Consider the following 20,830-nt stretch of genomic DNA (forward strand, 5'->3'; position numbering starts at 1 on the left):
AGATGGGTGATTAATTTGGTGATATAAGTGTTCGTATCTGGAATTATATTAGGAGGCAAAAGGCAAATCAACACAGGACTACATATTCAATCTGTTACTGGAATTTACGTCATCACAAGACAAGAGCGAAGAAGGAAACGCAAAACAAACCATTGTTTGAGCTTTTTTTTTATTTTTTTTTTTCCTGTTCATTATTTACTCCTTCCTTTATATACCGCCATAAATGCTAAAAGTTGCATTTAGCTGCAAGCTATTAATGCAGATTATTTTACTCCAAATAATTTAAAGCATAATATTTGTAACATGTAAATAACTCATCGGACAGCATACTTTTATGGAAACCCGTGCCTGCAATAAGCGTTGGGATGGCAGTTTGTCGTCGGTCTGGGAGCAAAACCTACAGCAGACAGCTCAAACACAAGAAATGAGTACCATCTCTCATCTGAAATAAAATTGGTGATTAATATGTAGGTGAGGCAAATTATGAGCGTGAACAACAAATAGATAAAATTAACAGACTGTGGAAAAGCAGAAATTTAGGGGGGGGCACAATCCTGGACGGGTCGCCACTCCGACACAGGATACCAGCAAGCTGGTACTCATTTTGCCGACCTCAGAAGGATTATGGGGTAGACCGAAATATCAAGAACAATTTGGCAACAGCGGCTTTCAGGAAGGGGGGGGGGGGGAAATGGAATGAGTTAAAGAGATGAGTAATGTGAAATATCTGCGGTAATGAGAAATAATGAAAAAAGCCAAACATTTAATAAACTTGGATTGAGCACAGAGCGAATTTGTCCCAGGTAATTGCAGAGCCAGGGGCAGGAAATATGAAACCAACACAAAAGAGTGAGAAGAGGTTATAAATAGTATTAGATACAAGCTGGGGGTGTACAATGCGTACAATAAATAGGCTCACAAGGTGGACAGAGGAGATTGTACGTGCAAGCATCGGGTAGAAGAACACGCTGGACATCGCGGAGAATATACATCAAGGGTTTCTTTTTCTTAATCAACTCATTACTGAAGAAAGAGGGTTGAGATTGCATTAAAGACAGGTTTTTTTTATTTTGTAGACAAAGTCGAGGCTCATCGAGGGGCTAGGTTCAGGATAAGTCCATTAAAAGACAGGTTCAGGAAAATCAATGTGTGATAACAGATATATCTGAATTACACCACTCAAAACCATTTACAATCATCAGATTTATCTGTAATCTAGCTACTGTAAGACACGGTTACTGTTATTAAAGATGGTAATGGACCATTTGATTTAATCGCTAAACAAATGTAGGCTTCCTGGTCAAGTGACGATGATATGCCGGGTGTCAGTTATTTTCAGCAACAAGAACACATAAATTAACACTCTCTAGTTTGAACAGCAGAATGTGCAAAGAGTTCCAGATTACAATGACATGTTCCTGAAGACAACACTCTCTGACTTGCCCCATTCCAAAATACACGTGTTAATGTGCTTCCAATTCCTCCGCAAAACAAGAAAAACTTGTGCACTGCAAACAATATTTTTCAGTTTCTCTTTTGCTTTCTCAGAGACAAATAGCTGATCGTAATGGAAATGTCATCATATCTACAGGTAATAGCTTTATTAGGGATGTGCTGGAGCTTCTTGGAAAGGTTCAAGTGTATGCTGAGACAGGAAAAAAATTGAGGAAAGTTAGACGTTTCCAAATAAATTTAGAAAAAAAACAAATTTCCAAGAGAAGGATTAAAAGATCTGAGAATGGCCAAAAAATATTTTACAACAAGGTATCTGTGGAACAGTTACCAATTGGAGACTACCGGGGTAGAATTGATGCTCCAAGGATTGATTTAATCAGTTTTGAGTAGAAATTAGGGACGGCACCATTGTGACCGATAGCTTGGTGGTGGCTTAGCAGTTAGGGTGGTTTGTATAAGATCTGAAAGCCCTGAGTTTAAGCCTCAGCCAGGTCAAAATAACACCAGGTAGGTTGGCTCAGCCTGTCATCCTTCCTAGGTCAGCAAATTGAAGACCAGCTTGCTGGAAAAAATGAGCCAGTCGAATATCGTGTGGTGGAGTGGTGACCCATCCAGGATGGTGTCCCCTTGCCAATGAAACTGCTTCAGCAGCCTCATGTGCCTGACAGCAACAAGAAGGATCTTCCCTCCATCCCAATTTGAACAATCATATAATCAGACCAAGGATCTTCTATGGTAAAGAAGCATTAGGTAAACATTACAATTTTCATCAAGGACATTACCCATCCATCCATTGGGACCATACTCTGTGCAGAGCATTTGTGCTTGCTCAGCAGTCTCCTTGGCTATTGGACACAATCCTGGACAGGTGCCATTCCAACACAGTATACCGCAAGCTGGCACTCATTTTGCCGACCTCAGAAGGATGACAGGCAGAGTCAATCCTACCTGGTATTAATTCAACAGCTGAGGGGGATTTGAACTCAGGATCCTAGGATCCCAAGCCCACCACCCTAACCATTAAGCCAACAACAGGCATAAGGACATTATACAATCACAATTATTAAATAATGCTAATTTTGTAAGTGAACATTTAACTCACCAAAAATAATCAAAAAGGCTGGAATACAAAGTGATATTTGGCGAATTGCTGGCAGGGTGGCATGTCGGTGGTGCAGTTGCCATTAAGCTGTCTAACCTGAGTTCAATTATTGACCCGACAATAAACTGTCATCCTGGAGCTTCGCCGGCAACATATTGCCTAAATGAGTGCACCGTCCTCTAGAGAGAACATTACACAAGGGTCCCATGTGCTCTCTACTTGTGAACATTAAAGATTTCACAGACTTCAGCAAGAGCCAGCTATTGTGTGACAGCACTTTTGTCACATTCAAACACGCTCCCCTCAGAAGTCGACTTTGACTTTGGTGTCACTAGAGTCATACACAGGAATTACTACCAAGACCTGACTTTACAACTTTGGTTGCATGACCAGTCATATACACAGGCATTACAATGGAAGCAGTCATATACACAGGCATTACAACAGACTTGTTGGTTAGGATACTTGACTAGTGTTCCACAGTCATGGGATTAAATCTACATGACGGCAGCAGTATTAAGTATTTGGATTCTAATCTTCAAAATCGAGTTGGTGTTAGAAAAGCTGCCACGTCACTATGGGATTGTCGTCAAAAGCACAGCTGGCTCATTATCGACCTTCAGGGTGGGGATAATATGCTTACTCTACCAGACCTGATTTGGTTGACGTGTGATGCCATGTACTCATTCCTATTGATATCTCATTCCCTTCTCTTGCTATCGGTCATTCTTATTAACTATGAGCCTTACCTTTCTCCTTTACCTTGTATGTAAAGACAGCACATCACACGCACAACGCAACAAAACTTGTGCAATGATGGGACCGAACAACTGGGTTGGAAGATTGGTTCTCAAAGCAGAAGGGCCAATGCTAATTCAAGAACCATTACTCCTCTGACAATCTCCAGATATGTTTAGTCAATGTGTAGAGCACCTAAAATGAGAAAATATCTTACTATTCGCAGCGACATTTTTAGAGCCTGCGGGTCTTGCGGGATGATGAACGAATAAATACTATCGAGAAATGCTGTTTCAGATCCATATTTATTGTCTGATCAATTTTCCTTCTCGATAGTTTTACAACTCTCGTTGGATCATATTCTCTCGGTCTTCTTGATTGGGGCTGCAGTTTATTTTTGTGGAAATTTCTGCTTCATTGCAAACCATCTCTCAAGCAGTGTTAAAGAAATAAGAAATCAAAGGAGATATGTTTAAACAGTTGTGGAAAATGAAAAGGTATAACAATGTCTTTTCAAACAAATAACAACATCATAACTTTATGGAAAATTAGAGTGGTTCAAATTCACTCTGTTAATAAAGTACAACATTTTATTGTACCATTGCTGAGTTGATTGAGAGATAGATTCCTGCAACACATAGATTAGTCTTTGAGCCAGGGGAGGGAGTGAGAGGGATCTATCAGGCTCACTTGAGTTGGCAAAGGATAACCTATGTGGATAGATAGGATATACCCTGAGGGAGGTGAGGTATGATACTTATAAATAAAAAAATAGGGGCAATGCCCCTGGGCTCACTTGCTTAAACCAGGGAACTACTGTTCGGTGTGGATGACCCATGGAATATATCATGGACAAGAGAGTGAATACCTATTTTAGGGGGCGAACCCAGATTTTTTTTAATACCAAGAACAAACTTTAGTCCATCACAGTTGATTAAAGTTGTGGTTAAGTTTAATCAAAATTGTGTGTGTAGTTTCGGAGAAGAAAGCAAATACCTATTTTGGGGGGTCAAACCTGGACGCATTTGACTCCCGGTTGACCCCCTTAGACCACAATTGTTTTTTTTTAATGCTGTCAACAAACTTTGGAACAATATGGGTGATGAAGGTTGTGGTCAGGTATCATCGAAATAGTGTGTGTAGTTTCTGATAAGAAGTTCCGAGTGTTTACTTACAGTCTGACTGACTCACTGCCTGACACTGACTGACTGATACCACTGCCCAATGCTTTTAACGCCTCTCAACTACATTCCAGGTGAGCTGAAAATGAGTAGCTTCTACCAGGTGGAACGTCATAAAGATGGTGGCCCATCCAAATTTTTACATCCTCCTCATGTCACAAAGCTTGTAACATCTCGCTTGCTTTTGAAAGATATTTTTTACAATCTTGTTTTTTTTTTAGCAGGTCGTTCACAGGGCTGTACAGTGGTACCAACGATAATGCTGATTAAACAATCGGCTTGACTACAGGGTTGCTAATATTTAAACAATCAAGAAGTTTACTGCTTACAGCTCATTTTTGGTTGATCTTATTCCTCCATCTTAGACTCTGGCTCATCATCTTCCACGCTTTTAAAAAGAGGAAGTCTTCATATTTTAATGATATACCAAACATGTGCCTTTGTTCCACATTCTTGAGAGAAGAACGGTTAAAATGTGGTGCAGCCTGTAGCTCCTTCAGCCAAAACCAGGAGATGAACAGGCACAATTGTTGTTGGCAGGAAATGCAAGTCCATTCCAAACAATCACTTTGTGGTAGAATCATGCAATACGAAGGAGATTGTTGACCCATGATTCCAGGAACAATTGCACATGAACAGTACAGTCTGCAGTGTGGAATAACATCACCAGGAACTTATTAAATAGATTTTTTTTGCTTCCACATTGACATGGGAACAATCAGGGGAACTTCCAATAGCGGAGATTATCTATCTCAGGGGATGAGCAAGGACTTTTAGAAGAGATACGTGTAGGAGTGGATGAAGTGAAGAAGCAGCTATAAAAAAATATGGAACAATAAAGTTTCAGGGCCAGATCATTATGCATCCAAGACCAAGAGTGTTGCGGGAGATGGCAGAACAGATAAGCATGGTGTTCGTGGATATCTTGAACAGCTCATTGGAGTCAGAACAGGTACCAGAGGAAATTGACAGTAGCAAATATGATACTGTTTTTAAGAAAGGTTCCAGAGAAGAATTGGGGAACGATAGACCTATTAGCTTGACTTCATTAGTGGGAAAGGTGTTTCAAACATTAAGGACGAGATAGGGAACTATTTGAATAATTTCAAATCAAATTGCAGTCAGCATTGATTTACCAAAGGGAGGTCTTGTTCAACAAATCTATTTGGGTTCTAAGGCGTAGTTTATGATTAAGGGGATAAAGGAAGTGCAGTGAACATAACATATCTAGACTTAAAGAGGGCATTTGATAAGGTATCACATCGGAAGATGCTAGCCAAAGTGAGGGCTTGTGGGGTGGTTGGTCGGGTAGCTAATTGGATTGCAAACTGGCTTAGTGATAGGAAGCAAAGAGTGGCTGTGAGTTGAGTGGGAGCATTTCTTGATGGGAAGATGTACATAGTGGAGTACCTCAGGGATCAGAACTGGGACTATTATTAGCCCCCATATGCCTGGTGTTGGCTTAAAGGGCAGGGTGGTGGGCTTGGGTGGTGGGCTTGGGATCCTAGGATCCTGAGTTCAAATCCCCCTCGGATGGTGAATTAATACCACGTAGGGTTGACTCTGCCTGTCATCCTTCTGAGGTCAGCAAAATGAGTGCCAGCTTGCTGGTATCCCGTGTCGGAGTGGTGACCTGCCCAGGATTGCACCCTATAGTTAAGGAGACTGCTGAGGCAGCACAAACGTATACCTGATGTTGGCTTAATGGTTAAGGTGGTGGGCTTAGGATCCTACGATCCCGCGATCAAATCCCACTCGGTGTTAAATTAATACTCGGTGGGGTTGAATCTGCCTGTCATCCTTCTGAGGTTGGCAAAATGAGTGCCAGCTTGTTGGTACCCTGTGTTGGAGTGGTGACTGATCCAGGATTGTGCCCAAGAGCCAAGGAGACTGCTTAGGCAGCAACAACGCTCTTCACAGAGTATGGTTCCAATGGATGGATGGATTATCCCTCGATGTACTTGGTCCGAAACGTGGGCTTATGGATTTGGACTCGATTTTTGCATCCGTGCATGCGTGCGTGTGTCCGCAACCATATCTCACACATGTATGGACTGAATTTATCCATACTTGGCACAAAGATACATGATTGGATAACGCATAGGCACATCATCTTGTTTCACGATGCGATCAAAGATAGCCAACTGACGGCCATTTTAGTTGTAAAAAAACCAAATGTTGAACACATCCTCAACCATTTATCAGACATGCATCTTCCGATGTTGTTCAAACCGAGCACACAGATAATGAATGATGGCTTGCATAGGCACATCATTTTTTTTTCGAGATCTGATCAAAGATGACTGACTGGTACACTGTCGGCCATTTGAGTTGTAAAAACCCAATGTCGAACACGTCCTCAACCATTTCTCAGACATGCACTTACTGATGTTTTTTCTAACTTGGCACACGAATAATGAAATGGCTTTCAGACACACATCACATTTTTCGAGATCAGAGCCAAGGTGGCTGACTGGCAGCAACTTTGTTCCTTAAGTGTGTCCCCAACCATTTCTCAGACTTGTATGGTATGATTTTGTTCAATCTTGGCACAAGTACAGTACAAGATGGCATGCACATGCATCTCACCTTGTTTTGCAACATGATTAAAGATGGCCGACTGGTAGACGGCTCATAAAATATGGCCAGCAGACTGGGGGCCATTTTAGATGTAAAAACAAAACCTGATATCGAAGATATCCTCAACCATTTCCTGGATATCCATCCATCCATTGGGACCAGACTCTGTGCACAGTGTTCCATCGATCCATCCATTGGGACCATACTCTGTGCAAAGCGTTGGTGCTGCATATGCAGTCTCCTTGGCTATTGGACACAATCCTGGACGGGTCACCACTCCGACACAGTTGGCACTCATTTTGCCGACTTCAGAAGGTTAACAGCAGCTGACTGGTTAACAGCATTTTAAGTTGTATCTGTAGGGGGATAAATTATAAATTAAAACAGGTAGTGTTAATACTGTACAGGAATTGAGTGAGGCCTCATCTTGAGTATTGTGAACAGTTTTGGTCACCGCATCTGAGGAAGGACATAGTTCCCATAGAAAGGGTACAGCATGGAGCTACTAGGTTGATTCCAGGGAGAGCAAGACTAATCTATGAGGAAAGTTTGAAGGAGACAGGACTTTATACATTGGAAAGGAGGTGATTCTGAAGGGATCTGATAGAGATTATTAAGATAATGAAGGGTGTTGACTTGAAACGTGCAGTGCTGTTTTTCAGCAGAGTGGATGATAGTGTTCGGACCAGGGGCCATAGCTTCGGGGGAAAGAATATGAGAGTGAAGACAGTTTTAAGGTGGGTCTTTCATCGGAAGAGTGATTAATGCATGTAATGGTCTCTCCAAAAAGGAAAAGTAGTGGCAGCGGATGCGGTTGATAATTTTAAATGGGATTTAGATGGGTACCTGGATGCATTGGAAATAGAGATGTATGGGGATATTGTCTTGTGTGGATGGTAAGTAGTATATATGTGGATGGGTGATGATTCTGAGGTTGTTGCAGTGCAGGCATGATGGGCCGAATGGCCTCCTCCTGCCCCAAAGTTCCTTGTGTATCATTTACAAGGAAGCGTGACCTCATACAGGTGATTACCCAGTTCATCAATTTCAGCATGCAGGTGTGGCCGAGTTAGATAGGAATGAATATCAGCAGCTGGGTGAACATGCCCATCCAGATTACCAGAAATGGACATCTGCCAACAGTAGATGCTATCACCACAAGCATGTCTGCAGTGTTTGAGATATTACATCCATCCAAGACCACCAGGAAAAAAACTGAACATTATGAGTTCCTCGCCAAGCAAAATCGACACAGGAGGAGGCTACAAGGCCCATCAAAGCCTGCACTATTATTAACAACTTATGGTTGTTTGTCGACGTTCGATCTTTTTTTTTTTAATGTTGAGCAACATGCAAGGAAGCAGCACTGCCCTCTTAAAAGTCTCTGGTATGACATGGCTGGGGTGCAAACCACTGAGCTCCCAGAATCTATTACATCAATAACGATAACCCTAACAGCATCAGACACTAAGCCTGGTTGATTGATATTTGTCCATACATTTGACAATTATACTATTGCCCCTACATTTGATCAAACACTGTACTCGAAAGCTGCTGAAATCAAGTGGACACATCCAGATATGTTCAAGTCTGGTGCACTGTGATCTTTGGAGCAAGGCTTCATCTTCTCATCAACTTCCTTGCAATTGTCGGTAAGTGCTTTTTAAGATGGGGGACTGAATGTTCTGCGATAGAGAATGATATGTTAATATCAGGATTGGTATCTGGTGTAATGCAGGGCAAACACAACAACCTTGGAGTCGAGATGCACAAAACTGTGTTTGAAGCATTGATGCTCCTTGCCATTGAGAAGTTGAACTCTTGGCTGGAAGCTGAGTAGCTCGAATCAATCACAATGTTGTCTGCAGTTCAGGAAAACATTTCCTTTAGTTTCTGTACCGATAGGAAAATGCTTCAATCAGTCCTAGAACAAGAGAATGTTTCACACATTTGTCGGAAGTGTCAGAAATTAATAGAATTTCTCGAGAACGAGAATGGCCCCTTTTCCTTGTCCTGGGCCTCATATCAGCCGGTCATGATAAGTCTCATGCTCTCTCTCGTAAGAACAATACATAAAGAAAATTTGGATCACGATCTCGTAAATGTCTAAGGTGCCATCTCCTGGTTTTTTGCCTATTACTGTCACATCCCAGGGTACTTTGGGTACCAACAGAGCAATTCATAAGGAGGAATTTCCTCCTCCTCCCCATGGAAGCCACCCTATGGGGATTGCCCATGCTTTATCATTTTAAATGCTGAACGTCAAGCAAGCAGCATGTACCATTTTTAAAGTTGTTGGTATGCCTTGGCTGGGAATTGAACTTCCAACCACCCAGCAGATGTTCTTACTATTACACCACTGAGGCTGGTTCATTATCCTGCATGTATGTTTTCTCTCATCCTTGAGGGGCTTCTCCCACTCTCCCTTGCTGTGTCAGATGGTATGATGCATAAAACTCTCAAATCAAAGTCGTTTGAAGGTATGACCAAAGACACAGATCTAACTAATACCATTCCATTAAATGCTGCTAACATTTTTGATGCAATGGCTCAACTTCACAAATGTAACATGGGTGGTCCACAGACTTTTGGAACCTTTGCAAGCAAATTGTTTGCAAATGTATGTGCAATGGCAGGATCATCAAGGCGCATTGATGTTGTTTTTGATACCTACCCTGAAGGCTCCATCAATAACACAAGAGAGACCATGGCTCAACCAGTGCCCGTTATGTGAAGATCCAGCCAGATCACACTGTTTAGAATATGAGGAGCTTCGCACTGAACATAGCAAATAATTAAATAATAACTTATACAATTCATCAGCAAACAGTAGCAAGATGAACTTTACAGAAAGCAACTAAGTGGAAAGCAAATGTACTTCATAACTGGAGACTAATGCTGGTTGATAAGCGAAAAGTGCAATGACTGAAGTTCCGACTGAACTCCCGACAGGAAGAGGCTGATATGAGGCTTATTACAGATGTGCATCATGCATTGGTAAATGGAAACAAGAATGTATTCATTCATTGGGGTGGCACTGACATTCTCGTGTTTTCTTTGAAGTTCTTTCCAAAAATTGGCAGAAGACTATTTCTAAAGAGTGGCACATCAGGAGGTGTGAAATGTCACGATGTTGGCCAGGTGAACGAAAAGCTCAGATAAGATATCTGTGAGTTACTTCCTGTGCTGCCTTCTTTGACAGGATGTGACTCTGTCAGTGCATTCTCAGGAAAAGGAAAAGATGATGCACTGAAGCAAGTTCAGAGGAATCCTACAAACATTGTAGCCTTGCAGTAGTTGGGGAAGCAGTTTGAATTTCATCCTGAAGCAGCTCATATGCTCGAACCATTTGTTGTGAGTACATACGAGCAAATGATACCAAACAATACTAATGAAGTGTGTGACACCATTTTCTGTTCAAGAAAAGGAAGAATTGTTTCTCAGAATCTGCCACCTTGCCACAAAGCAAACTACCAGACCACTGTTTGGCTTTGGAGCCTCCCTCTCTCACCTCAAGTCCTAAACCAACAAGCCCATTGATGGAGATATGATGATGAACCACTCACAGGAGAATGTATTGACTGTGTGTGACCTGGCTCCAAAATGGTTCTTCAGGTACCGTAATAGCATATTATTGGAAGAAGCGTTGTGCTATACTCAGAATTGATTGGAATTTATGTGATAAATAATTCCACTAAAAAATATAAAAATATTGTGGTTATTTTATAGTGAATACAAAGAAAACTAGAAGGGCACTCGGTAGAGCGCATACCTCTGCTATGTAATGACTGATCCACGAGAACAAATCAGGTCCATTACATTTTTGAAATATCATGCAATACAGTCCGATATTGTTTTTGGCTCGATCTCTCAATGGTGAAGAATCACTTAAAAAATTCCAGAAGTCAGATCTGGATCTGGATCTTCACTAAAATCTAATCAGTTTGTCCTTGTCACGCACCCAACCTGTCCACAAAATTTAATTTGGATCCATCCACAACTTTTTGAGATAACCTGCAAACAAACAAATAAAAATGGCCCATAGAGCCAGGACTTGACGAAATTCAACAAGATCGCGTACCATCGAGAATATTGAGCGATAATAGGTATTTTTGGGGTTAAACATAGTTTTTAGTGTAAACAAACAAAAAAATCAACATGCGTATCATAACACACACTAATCACTATACATCTATGTTTTAAGTTTCATTAATCCAGTCAAAGATACTCCACTCGTACGTCCGTGTTTCAAATTTGAAAGGAATCTGTTAAGATTTGGCGGAGACATGAATTTTTGAAAATCGGCCCATGCTAAAAGATACAGATTTTCGCGATTTTCAGAAATTTTTCCTGACCTTGACCTTTGAACTTGACATGCCAAAAGTTATAGGGTTCTATTCTGGTGGCCAATCAGTCCATTGGTGAAGTTCCATGACATTCCGACTCGAAATGCGACCTGTAGAGCGAGACGTACACACAAACAAACAAACTGAACCGACCAACATACTTGACAAAATCGTAGATTTCGTCAAGTAATAAAAAAGGCCCATAGGGCCAGGACTTGACGAAATTCAACAAGATCGCGCACCATCGACATTATTGAGCGACAATAGGTATTTTTGGGGTTAAACATAGTTTTTAGGGTAAACAAACAAAAAAACAAAACAAAAAAACAAAAGAATTAAATTAAAATACCTGTCACCTCCGTAATCCATAATGGATGTGACCAATTTTTAATCCAATCAAAGATACTCCCCTCCTACGTCGGTGTTTCAAATTTGAAAGGAATCCGTTAAGATTTGGCGGAGACATGAATTTTTGAAAATCGGCCCATGCTAAAAGATACGGATTTTCGCGATTTTCAGGAATTTTTCCTGACCTTGACCTTTGACCTTGACATGCCAAAAGTTATAGGGTTCTATTGTGGTGGCCAATAAGTCCATTGGTGAAGTTCCATGACATTCCCACTCGAAATGCGACCTGTAGAGTGAGAGGTACACACAAACAAACAAACAAACAAACAAGCAGTTATAGACTGGTACTGACAAAATCGTCAACTTGACCTCTGACCTTGTCTAATAAAAGCTGTCTCCAGAGAAGGTAGCAACGATAACTCCGTTCTCGAGTTATCATGCCTACAAACAAACACACAAACACACAAACACACACACACACAAACAAACACACAAACAGAGGACGGAAGTCATCAATATACTTACGAAATCTTTACATTTCCTAAGTAATAGGAATACAACATACAAAATCATGAAATTTTTTTGTTGTCCTGGATGACACATATGACACATACTGTATGACACGTATGACACATCATCTTAAACATTACCAATCCCAGATCCTTCTTCTGTATGACATGCTCCAAGCTGCCCCTTGCATTATGTAATCCTTATTTTCATTATTCCTATCCATCCACAGTATCTTACACTTCCTTATGATAAACTGCATCTACTAATCGTTTGACCAATCTCTTGAAGTATCGAGACTTTCCTGAATCTGATCACCTCCTTCTCTGCTATGTAACTTTATCTTCAATATTTGTGGCATCTTCAAATGGGAAAAGTTATTATTACAAATTTTCGACTCTTATGAAAGACATTTATTACCTCTGCCACCAAAGGTGAAGGAGGTTATGTTTTCACCCCTTTCTGTCTGTTTGTTACTTACGAAATCTAAAGATTTCGTAACTATATTGATCGCTTCCGTCCTCTGTTTGTGTGTGTTTGTGTGTTTGTGTGTTTGTTTGTAGGCATGATAACTCGAGAACGGAAGAAGCTACCAATGTCAAATTACAAAACGTGATTCAGGAGGGTGATGGCTAGCGCTGATTAGATTTTGGTCAAAAATCGGTCAAAGGTCAAGGTCACGGTGAGGTCAAATATTCGATTTTTGATGGTTTGGTACAGAATCATCGTAGATACTTCTGGTTTGCGTCGCTACCTTCTCTAGAGACAGCTTTTATTAGACAAGGTCAGAGGTCAAGTTAACGATTTTGTAAGTACCAGTCTATGACTGCTTGTTGTATTCATTTTTACTTGCGATGTATGGCAGGTCTACAAATGCTCTGCGTAGTTGTTGTTGTTGTTGTTGCTGCTAGGTTTCTTGTTGGGAGTTGATTTTTGAAATGTGCACCCATTGGTCTGACAGCTGCCAGACCACAACATCTGCCGATTGACTCCACCCACAATGGCACCCTGACAAATTATAATGTCTGCCATCTTGGTTTTCTGGTGGGCCCAACACATCAGACCTGTTGGCCTCTGCTGATTATATACTCTCCAGCTTTGTTGCGTCAGATTTCCATCGGCTTTGTTTGAGTCGAATGTTAACCACAATAAGGGACCCCAAAAATCTAATCATATGTCGAATAAAAATTATTGGTTAGGTTTAATCAAGCCTGTATGCGGCCTCCCATAAAAAAAAATAGCGAAACAATTTTTGAACAGTTAAACAATCCGTGACCATAACGAATCAGCTCATTCTGATATAAACATGGCAGAGGCTCTCATGCACGAGAGGTGTCAAGCAATCTTTTAATAGCGCAATAAATATGCGTTTCCCACTCGCGGTTCATTTTTTAAGAATGTGCTTTAAATGTGCATTTCCAAATCAGCCCGTTACCGGAGTTGTTGCGGGTTGTGACCACAGGGCGGTCATTCTTGTTATCGTATACTAGCAAGGGTACCTGGAATTTCCTGGTTCTGTTCTAATCCTGTTGGCAATTTGAAGAAATCAAATTTTGTTTTTTTCTATTTTTTTGTGGGGGCATAAAATACTTAAATACACCCACTGAGGAATGGGATCAGGGATCATTTAATATTACCTTTCAAATATCTACAAAGGCTTAGGCACGAGAGAGCGATTAAAAAAAAAATCCCCCAAAAAACCCAAATCTTTTTTTTTTTGCCTAAAACACTCCCAGACACTCATTGATGAACCTCTGAAAATTTGATGAAGATGCATTTGGCCATCTCTGAGAAAAATGGTGACACACATTCACACAGACATGTGAATGACTCTCTGATAGGATAGATTTATTGTATTAATTTTTCCATAATAAATGTTTACATTTATAAATTGTGCCATCATAAATTGTACATTCCTCCTTCATTAAAACAAGGTAAAACCAATCAGTTGTATTCATTTTCCTGTCAGCCCCAAATATCACTCAAACAAAGTACAAAAAACATTGCATACATAGTCAAGGCTCATGGAAGAGCTAGAACACAGAACAGACCAGGACGCGCAACAGAACAAAAGGAACAGCAGAAAGATAGTGGGGTTGGGGCCGGGGGACAAAAACAGTTGAGTCGATGACCAAAATAGAGGTAGACTTGAACAAATTAGGGATGTGATGAAGAATTGTGGGCTTGGGGAGGAATTATGGGGTGGACAAGATGAATACAGAAGCAAACTCTCAGGAAAGAAAAACTGGAAATTTGGAAAGAGGTGGACTTGGGAGAGGAGGGTTAATGGGGTGGAAAATTTCATGATTTTGTATCTGAGATGGTGGTGACCATTGCCCACAAATTGTGATTATACCTACTGAAGTTTCAACGGTTCATCTGACAACAATGCGGAACATCGGTAAATGTGTTATTTGTCATTAGAAAGCATAAGACTTAGAAAGCACATGTCATTGTATGGCACTGTGAATGACCTGCTAAAGAATAAAAAGTTTTTGAAAATATCTTTAAAAACAATCAAGATATTACAAGATTTGTAAAATTAGGACATATTGTTTCAATGGGCAGACATTTTTGTCATGGCATCACCAGGTAAAAACTACTAATTTTTAATAAGTATCATACCAAGCAACATACCTCAGGGTATACCCATCATTTCACTTCGGTGAACCTCTGCCACCTTGAGTGACATTGAAAACCCCCTATTTATGGGTTTGTTTCAAGGATAAAAATGTTGAATGATCTGAAAACACAATAGCATTACAATAAAAGCAGCAGCAGGTAAAATGCACATGAAGATAACATGAGTATCCAACATTGTTTTGATTAAAACCCTGGAATGGAGAAAGTAAAAGGAAACCTTCACAAAATTACCTTAACTAGAGGAGGTTCTTACTGTAAAGGATCTAAGTAAGACCCTTAACAAACAGGATGATTGCTAAGAAAGTAATCCAATCTGGAGGTTGACTAATTGCCACTTGAGTCATAATATAGATTCCCATTTTTCACAGTTTGTTATTGTGATGCTCCACATCAACTAGAAAAAGTGGTACCCGAGGGTACAACATTACCTTAATGCACAAAATATTTAATTCCATTTTGTATTCTGTACATTAAGATATACATTTAGTTTTAACTCTTACACACTTATTTAAACTTAATTTAGAAAATTAATCAATGATGATATATTTAAAAGGCAACAATTAACACAAACATTTTCCAATTCTCTTTCAGTGTCATTCAAATTTTTTTTCCACGTAGAAATTGATTGTGTCCAGCTCAGACCACACAGCACTAAATCACTGAGAATAATCACAGATGTATAATTAAAATTGTAAAATTATCTAAGTAGGCAAAGCTTGAATTAAACAAAGTCCATTAGCCTGTGCTTGGCTGGTCTAATTTTGTCGAATTTATGCAAAGAAACTCATCAGCGTTTATGTGCAGTTATCAGTGTTCATTTACTGATGCATTACTGTTAGGAAAATGCATATGGAAGTTCTCAACGTACAATCAAAATGATGAGCATGCCATATTGGTATCATTGTTCAACCATTCTACAGAATCACTCATTCGTTTTTGTCACAGTATTTAATCAGGATATCAGAGGGAAAGAGAGAGGCAGAGATACATATATATATATATATATATATATATATATATATATATATATATATATATATATATATATATATATATACATTTACATGTCTGTGTGGGTATACAGTGCCTATCGAAAGCCTATACCCCGTTTCAAAATTTTCACCTTCTGTTGTCTTTTTGCCTGGAATTAAATTGCATTAAATCAGACTTTTCCCACCTTTATTTACACATCGTAACCCACAATTTCCAAGTGAAAAACAACTTCTACAAATTTCAGAAAATTAATTAAAAATACAAAACGAGAATATCTTGGTTGGATAAATGACACCCCCCCCCCCCCATTCTCGCCCAGTTATAATAGCAATTGCAAATTAGCTCAGGTGTAACCAATCAACTTCAAAATCACACACCAAGTTAATTGACCTCTACCTGTGTTAAATTATAGCGATTCTGATTATTTCAGAATAAAATCAGCTGTTCCTGTAGGTTTCCTCTGCTAGATAAAAACGAATATGACGTCATTGTGATGTATCAGGTTTGCGATAAATTATCTGTGCTAATGCCCGGCTTGATTCCCGCAAACAAAATTAAAACAGCTTGCCGAGATTCGGAGATAATGGTATAGGCGATTTCAATTAGCGGCGATATTATGACGTCAACGTTTTTTCTAGGAAGAATTTCCAAAATTGGAGATGGTTACTGTCGGCGCGTGCTTTCTGCATATACATGGCAAGTTTCACGAAGATCCGATGGAAACTCTGGGCTGTGAAACAAAAAATGTCAAAAAATAGGAAAGACGTCATAAAAATTGATATGACGTCATGGTGATGTATCATATCTTCTTCTTCTTTCGGCTGCTCCCGTTAGGGGTCACCACAGCGGATCATCCGTATGATCCGCATAGTGATTTGGCACATGTTTTATGCCGGATGCCCTTCCTGACGCAACCCTGGTCGCATCTTCCGACACACAGGGATATGGTACACCTATTTTAACCAGGGTATACACCAGCCCAGTACACTGGTACTCATTTCGCTGACCTCGGAAGGATGACAGGCTGAGTCAACCCCCTGGTGTATTAATTCAATGGCCCAACGGGGCTTGAACTCAGGACCTTTTGGATCCCAAGCCGCTGCCCTAACCACTGCGCCAACACCAGGCTATGGTGATGTATCATATGTGTGGTAATTAATCTCTGCTCATGCCCTGCTCGATTCCCGCAAACAGAATTCAAAAAGCTTGCCTAGTTTTGGAGATAATTTTTTTAGACGATTTCCATTAGCGGAGATATTTTGACGTCATAACTTTTTTTCTAGGAGTATTTTTCAAAATCGGAGATGGTTACTGTCTGCACAGGGTATTTTTTACATATATCTGCCAAATTTCAGGAAGTTTCGATGAAAACTGTAGGCTGTGAAACAAAAAAGTCCACCAGAAGAAGATGAAGAACAACAACGTGAGTAAGACTTAGAGATCCTCCACGAGGATCTAAAATTACAAAACTAGAATATCTTGGTTGGAAAAATGTCCACCCACCTTATAATAGTGTAAATGAGTTCAGGTGTAACCAATCAGCATCAAAATCACACAACAAGTTAATTGGCCTCCACCTGTGTTAAATTGTAGTGATTTGATTATTTCAGAATAAAATCTGTTGTTATTGTAGGTTTCCTCTGCTGGGTAATGCATTTCACAGCAAAAACTCAATATGAGGACCAAGGAGCTTTCAAAAAACCCGGGATAAAGTTGTGGAAAGGCACAGATCTGGGGATGGGTATAAAAATATTTCTAAGGCCTTGAATATCCCTTGGAGCACAGTTGAGACAATCACTAAGAAGTGGAAGGAATATGGTACCACCAAGACTCTGCTGAGATCAGGCTGTCCTTCCAAACTGGATGACCAAGCAAGGAGTTGAATGATCATAGAAGCCACCAAGAGGCCAATGACAACTTTGAAAGAGCTCCATGCCTTTATGACAAAGACCATACTGTGTGCATTGTTAAACCGTTCTACATGAATGTAGATATCTCAACAATAATATCCCAAGCACTCCACAAGTCAGGCCTTTATGGTAGGGTAGCAAGAAAGAAGCCATGACTCAAAAAACCTTACCTTGTCTCTTGTCTAAGGTGTGCACAAAACCACTCCGGAGATTCTGAAGCCGTCTGGCAAAAAGGTTTTGTGGTCTGATGAAACCAAGGTGGAAATTTTTGGCCGAAACACAAAACGTCATGTTTGGCGCAAACCCAACACAGAACATCACCCAAAGAACACCATCCCTACTGTAAAGCATCATGGTTGCAGCATCATGTTATGGGGATGTTTCTCATATGCAGGGACTGGGGCACTGGTCAGGATAGAAGGGAAAATGGACGGAGCAAAATACAGGAAAACGCTAGAGGAAAACCTACATATATATATATATATATATATATATATATATATATATATATATATATATATATATATATATATATATATATATATATATATATATGTGTGTGTGTGTGTGTGTGTGTGTGTGTGTGTGTGTGTGTGTGTGTGTGTGTGTGTGTGTGTGTGTGTGTGTGTGTGTGTGTGTGTGTGTGTGTGTGTGTGTGTGTGTGTGTGTGTGTGTGTGTGTGTGTGTGTGTGTGTGTGAGAGACTACGTGATTTTGAAGAGTTTATTCAACTTAATGACTGATTAAATTACCATGCAGATCTTCATCTGAGAACTATCCATTCCATCATCGAGATTGTTCCCCTTCAATAGCACAACGTCTCCGAGCAATGGGGTCCATAAGATTTGTTTATTCTGAAGGTCATCCAATCAAAGACAGACAAAAAGACAGGGAAGTGTTCATATATTGGTATGGATAAGCCTCTAAAGAAAAAATATATTGAGACAAGAACCACAGCAGTTCTTTTTTGTTTGTTTGTGTGTATACAGTGTCAAGGCTTTTGGAGGAGCTAGAACACAGAATGGACCAGGATGTATCAGAACCAAAACAACAGCAGAAAGAGGGGCAGGTGAAGGGGGGGTGCAACAGCAGGGTCAAAGGACAAAATATAGAGGGAGATGTTGAGGGATACAGGATGTGGGGAAGATTGAAAGCAAAGTTAGGACACAGGGGTGAACAGGATGGATTGAGCCACAAACTCTCAATCACAGAAGTGGAAAGAAAAACTGGAAACCCAAAATGAGGTGGGCTTGGGGAGGGTTAATGGAGGTAGACCTGAGATGGTGGTGAATATCTGTCTTGAAGCCCTGGGGGGAAGAATGACATTGAAGAGACAGAAGAAGTTGGTTCCACAGGTGAGAAAAAAGAGGAACAAATGAGTGGAGGTCAGCAGTGAGTCTGGATTTTAGGACTTTCACCCGGAGGGGGTTACTGGCACACAGCATGCGCCATGGAGAAACCTGGGGGGAGGGTGGGGTGGTTACAGAGCACGGAAAAGGAAGAGGGTGTATGAGCAGAAAGGAGGAGGTAGAAGACAGAGATAACTTACATGCTTATGATGTGAAAGTGAAAGTGATCGGCCCAGAGAATCAACTTCATCACAGGACATACCATTGATTTTGATGGCCTTGGTTTCAATGGTGTCAAGCTTTGCAAGGTATGAGGAAGATATGCCAGCCTTGAAGGGGGTAGTATTCCTCTCACATTGCAGATGAAGAAGGCCTTCTAGGTCGATAAAGGTTCAGATGAGCCAAGGAAAAACTTGCATGACAGATTATACCCAGTGGGTGAGTGGCTTTGGTGGGCAACTTAGATACGTGGTTTGTCCAAGAAAGATGAGGCTGATGGTGAGGTCAAATCGTTTAAATGATTGAAATTATTCAAGAGAACTGTAAAGGAAGTAAATTAAAGGGATCACCAGATGGCCTTTCTGGAGAGACAAAATGAGAGGGTGATCTTTGTCAAGATTGATCAGAATATTCCACGTGTATGACCAACTCATGATTATACTCATGACTCAAGAGGGAAGAGGCTGGCTGCTTCCTGCCTATTTGAAAGATGAGGGATGCGATGGCAGAGGGTATTTATAGAGAGAATACAGGGCAAGGAAGACAGGCAGTGGGAGGAGTGGAAGACAGGGAGAAAGGGAGGGAGAGAGAGAGAGAGAGAGAGAGAGAGAGAAAGCGAGGGAGAGAGAGAGAGAGAGAGAGAGAGAGAGAGAGAGAGAGAGAGAGAGAGAGAGAGAGAGAGAGAGAGAGAGAGAGAGAGAGAATAAGACAGTGATTGGAAGACAGGGAGAAGGGAAGAGGGGGGGGGGAGACAGGAAAGGGGGTGGAAGACAGAAAGAGAGGGGAAGGAGAGATTTACAGAGAGAGAGTGGGGAAGGCAAATGGAGAGGGAGACTGGGAGAGAGGGAGAAAGAGGAATACAAGGCAAGAGGGAGAGAGAGAGAGAGAGAGAGAGAGAGAGAGAGAGAGAGAGAGAGAGAGAGAGAGAGAGAGAGAGAGAGAGAGAGAGAGGGGAGGGAGGGTGAAGGGAGAGAGAGAAGGGGTGAGGAGAGAATGAGATAGAAAGGGGGAGGAGAGAGAGAAGGGGGAGGAAGGAGAGAGAGAGAGAGAGGGGAGCGAGGGAGGGGAGGGGAGAGGGAGAGAGAGGGGGAGGGGAGGAGGGGGACAAGGGAGAGAGAGGGGGAGGGGAGGAGGGGGACAAGGGAGAGAAAGAGGGGGAAGAGAGAGAAAGATTGAGAGGGAGGAGAGAGAGAGAGAGAGGAAGGAGGGAGAGAGGAGGGAGAGAGAGGAGGAGGGAGGAGGGAGAGGGGAGAGAGAGAGGGGTGGGGGAGAGAGAGAGGGGGAGAGAGTGAGAGAGAAGGGGGTGGGGTAGAGAGAGAGAGAGAGAGAGAGAGAGAGAGAGAGAGAGAGAGAGAGAGAGAGAGAGAGAGAGAGAGAGAGAGAGAGAGAGAGAGAGAGAGAGAGAGAGAGAGAGAGAGAGAGAGAGAGAGAGAGAGAGAGAGAGAGAGAGAGAGAGAGAG

At 41.1% G+C, this 20,830-nt stretch overlaps 1 protein-coding gene across 4 annotated transcripts in view; it reads right to left on the bottom strand.

Annotated features, from left to right (window-relative positions):
- Positions 1 to 20,830, bottom strand: part of LOC147023294 (SLIT and NTRK-like protein 2) — a 133,341-nt gene that overhangs the window by 106,740 nt on the left and 5,771 nt on the right. For 3 of the 4 annotated variants that reach the window (XM_085888544.1, XM_085888543.1, XM_085888542.1), the window contains exon 2: positions 14,895 to 15,000. The exons of the other annotated variant lie outside the window; for it this stretch is intronic. The gene's annotated coding sequence lies outside the window, so the exon portion shown is untranslated. The remainder of the gene's footprint in view (positions 1 to 14,894; positions 15,001 to 20,830) is intronic. 4 annotated transcript variants of the gene reach the window in all.

This window comes from Eptatretus burgeri, chromosome 7, assembly GCF_056783735.1.
Source record: "Eptatretus burgeri isolate ZD-2024b chromosome 7, Ebu_testis_v1, whole genome shotgun sequence".
NCBI lineage: Eukaryota > Metazoa > Chordata > Myxini > Myxiniformes > Myxinidae > Eptatretus > Eptatretus burgeri.